We start from the raw sequence: 4,656 nt of genomic DNA on the forward strand, positions 1-4,656 counted from the left end.
AGTAGAACGTAAGAACGGGACTTTACAGGAAGCTGCCAAAACTCTACTGCATGAGTGTAAGCTTCCAAGAAAATTTTGGGCTGAAGCGGTACACACTTCCTGTTATGTTTTAAATAGAGTACTTATTCGTCCTATTTTGCTTAAAACTCCATATGAATTGCTTAAGAAAAGGACTCCTAACATTAGTTATTTTCGAGTATTTGGTTCCAAGTGTTTTATTTTAGATACTCAAAATAATCGAGGTAAGTTCGATGCAAAATCTACGGAAGGAATCTTCTTGGGATATTCTACTACAAGCAAAGCTTATCGCGTTTATAATTCTGTCAAGAACAAAGTAGAAGAATCCATCAATATTGCGTTCAATGAATCCTCAAGGAATATATCTCAAATTGATGAAGACACTGCGGATCTATCGTCTCATTCCCAAATGAGACAGTCTCATTCTGAAAAGAGTCAGTCTCATTCTGACAAGTCAAACAGTCAAGACTCTCCAGGTCCATCTCAGTCTTCTGACAATTCTTCAGGATCTACTCAAGCTTCAGATGAATCTTCTGGCTCTCCAAAGACGCCCGATAGTGTTTCAAATGTGAATTCTGTTACTCCTCCGGGTAAATCTTCACAAGCGGAAATGAGGCAGTCTCTTTTGAATGAGACAACTCCCATTCATTTCCAGGAAGACAATTCTAATGAGGAAGAGATGAGTAATATTCAACTTCCTAAGTCTTCTAGGACTATGAAGAATCATCCACCAGATAATCTTCTTACTGATTTAGATCAAGGGATTTCTACTCGAAGCAGACTTCATAATCTATGTGCATTCTGTGCTTTTGTTGCTGAATTCGAACCAAAAAACGCTCAAGAAGCAGTTGCAGACGAACACTGGTCTGTTGTAATGCAGGAGGAATTGAACCAGTTCGAGCGTTGTGATGTTTGGGAACTCGTCCTACCTCCTCAGGATGCCAAGATCATTGGTACTCGTTGGGTTTTCAAGAATAAGAAGGATGAAGATGGCAACATTATTCGAAATAAAGCTCGTTTGGTTGTTGAGGGATACAACCAGCAGGAAGGAAATGATTACGACGAGACATATGCTCCAGTAGCTCGTTTAGAAGCTATTTGAATCTTAATGGCTTTTGCAGCTCACAAGAAGTTCAAGCTCTATCAGATGGATGTCAAAAGCGCATTTCTAAATGGCTATCTTAAGGAAAAAGTCTACGTGAAGCAGTCTCCAGGCCTTGTTCATGAGAAGTACCCTAACTATGTTTACAAGCTCAAGAAATCTGTCTATGGATTGAGACAGTCCCCTCGCTGTTGGTACGAGCGTCTCAGTCAGTTTCTTGTGAACAATGGTTTCATTCGTGGTACACTCGATCCAACTCTCTTTATTTTCCATAAACGTGATAACTTTCTTTTGGTTCAAGTTTATGTTGATGATATAGTATTTGGATCTTCTAACGAAACTCTGTTTAAGTGGTTTTCTGATTGCATGCATAAGGAATTCAATATGAGTTTGATGGGTGAATTGCAGTACTTCCTAGGTTTGCAAATTAATCAGTCTAATGCAGGAATATTTATTCACCAAGGCAAGTACATAAAGGATTTACTCAAAAGGTTTGCACTTGATTATGTCACACCTAAATCAACTCCGATGAGTACTTCAGTTAAGCTTACAAAGGATGAACAAGGTACACCTGTAGATGTCACTAAATTTCGAGGTATGATTGGCTATTTGTTATATTTAACTGCCTCACGACCTGACATTATGTATAGTGTATGCTTGTGTGCTTGTTTTCAATCTCAATCTAAAGAATCTCATTTGAATGCCGTTAAACGTATTTTTAAATATTTGAAAGGTACGAGTGACTTGGGATTATTTTATCCAAGCTCCTCTTCCTTTGACTTAATCGGCTTTTCAGATGCTGACTATGCAGGGTCACAGGTTGATAGAAAAAGCACAAGTGGTGCTTGTGAATTTTTAGGAGATTGTTTAGTTGCATGGCATAGTAAAAAGCAAACTTCAGTAGCTCTTTCTACCGGTGAAGGAGAGTACATTGCAGCTGGAAGTTGTTGTGCTCAAATTTTGTGGATGCAACAAATATTGCAGGATTTTGGTATTTCTTATTCAAATATTCCTATTTATCGTGATAATACCTCTGCAATTAATATCTCTAAAAATCCTGTCATGCATTCTCGTACTAAGCATATTGATGTTCGTCACCATTTTCTACGAGATAATATTTCTAAAGGTAATATTGAGCTTATTTATATTATCTACTGAGAAACAGCGTGCAGATATCTTTACTAAGCCTTTAGCTAAAGATAGATTTTGTTTGATGCGTCGAGAACTTGGTATGTGCTCCTTGTGTGATTAATTCTTTTGTCCCTTTTATGATGTTGAGGGGGAGAAAGAGTTGTTTTTCGATTTTGAGAGTTTGATTATGTACTGATTTTATTTGATTTTATACTTATTGTTATATCTGTTGCATAAAGATATAATCTAGATATGCTATTTTGTTGTTACTAACATCTTGAACAGAGCTTAAAGTGTTTTTGATAGGGGGGAAATTTTTCTCTTTGTCATCATCATAAAAGGGGGAGAATGTTGATTTGCAGATTTCTGATGATGACCTAATTCAAGATGTACATAGAGAATGCAGATTATGGGACTTAGTTGTTGTAAGTGATAGGGTTTGGTATAATTCTATTTGACTGGGTAAACAAGTTTCTCTTCAAAACAAACTCCATCTTGATAAACCTATTTGAACTATTCTAATCTTATCCTTTCTAAGGTTTATCTTTTACAACCAACTAACAGGTTGTTTTAGAAAGACTTATTCAAATATTTTCAAACAATATCTCTTCTTTGTTTTGAAAATCAAACCCGTTAGATTTGTGTGTATAAATACACATCTTGTTTTTCAGATTCAATAAGAGTGCTTATTCCACGTTCTATCTTTATTCTCTGAAAAACTCTTCTTATTCCATTCTCTTGAATATTTTATTTAAGAAGAAGACACATCTCATATTTTCAGATTACACCTAATGATTCCATGTTCTATCTTTATAATCTGAAACACCATTCTTGTTTTATAACTCTTGAATATCCAGTCAAACAAGAAGCTTAGTTGAGTTGTAAACTTTCACATTATATTATTGTATTTGAATCGTGTATTATATCACTTGTCCCGGGTTGTGGGAGATTGATTACAACAGGAAGGCCAAGTAGCTTTGTGCTAGGTAGCTGTGTGCTAGGGAAAGGTTTCTTTCAAGTGGGCCAAGTTTGTAATCAAGGAAAGTTTGTAAGTACTTTGTTTTAAGTGGATATAATACATTTTCTATGCTAGTTGGCATGGGGACTTGGATGTAGGCCATAGACTAGGTGTAGGGGCCGAACCAAGTGAAAACTTCTGGTATTTTTACTTTTCAGTTTTCAGCATTCTGCATTTCTTATTTCAGCATTTTACTTTTTGCAGTTAATTGAGACTGTCCCATTCATTATCTCATTTGTAAAGGGACTGTCCCATTTGTATAAGAGACTGTCCCATTTGCCTTGACAGTTAGAATATAATATTATCTATCGAGCCATCGAATTTCAATCCTATCTCCATGAACATCTATAAACTGACTATCATTTGTCAGTATATCTCTAAACGCCCTCACACAAACTTCAGAGACTATATTCCTGACACTCTCATTGACCTTACTCCGTTTCTCCCGAAAGTAGAGCACGTTGATTTCACGAGAGCATAACATCTAAAGCAAACGAGGATCAAACAACTCTTGACCTACGTCCTTGTTCTCCATCCACATAAAAAAACTAGCAATCTCATTTGCAAGTTGGTTAATCAAATGAAATGGCCAAGAAATTACTCTGTGGATAGCATTCTTGCTATAACAGATTCTTTCCAGCCAGATTAAAAATGCCACCACAAACATAGATTCATCAACATTACGACCAAGTTTACGGACTAGCCTATAAAAAAATGTCTGGTCGATGGTATGGTAAAGATTAAAATGCTGGTCGCTAATATTTTCATCGAAATACGAAGCTGGATCGTACAAGGCAAACCTATGCTTAAATTCATAGAATTCAAACTCAGTCTCCATTGCCATGACTTAAAAAGAATTATAGGTGTATATAGGTGATTAAATGTGGGAGCAAGAGAGAGGAACTTGAGAGGAAACAGAAACAAAATGTTTAGAGACTAATTTGAAGAGGAAATGTGAAGAGTTTGTACCAGTAAGAACCAAACATAGACAAGAGCGCTCATCTACAGCAGAGACTTGGTGTGAATATATAGGGTGTATTTGACCCGCCAGTCGCAACCTTTCGGAGAGGCCGCATCTATTCAAATTTGTTAGGGTTTTTTGGTGTGGTTTTGCTCTCAACGGCTGTGTTAAATCTTGTGGTTGTTCTTTGGGTAAATATCTAATGTAGTGAACCGGACATTTTAAGAAATATTTTGAAATTGATTAGAATGAGAATATGCATCGTTTATCTTTTTCTTTTTTTGATAGAAAAATCATAAGATTTATGAAGAATAAATACATATTAATATTTTCAATTTACTCTGTTTTACATAAAGATCTGGCTGATAATTATTCTACAATTATAAGCTTAAATATAAATCAGGGAATATTTCTATATCTTGTTAA

The sequence above is a fragment of the Apium graveolens genome, unplaced genomic scaffold (genome assembly GCF_009905375.1).
Source record: "Apium graveolens cultivar Ventura unplaced genomic scaffold, ASM990537v1 ctg6837, whole genome shotgun sequence".
Taxonomy (NCBI): Eukaryota; Viridiplantae; Streptophyta; class Magnoliopsida; order Apiales; family Apiaceae; genus Apium; species Apium graveolens.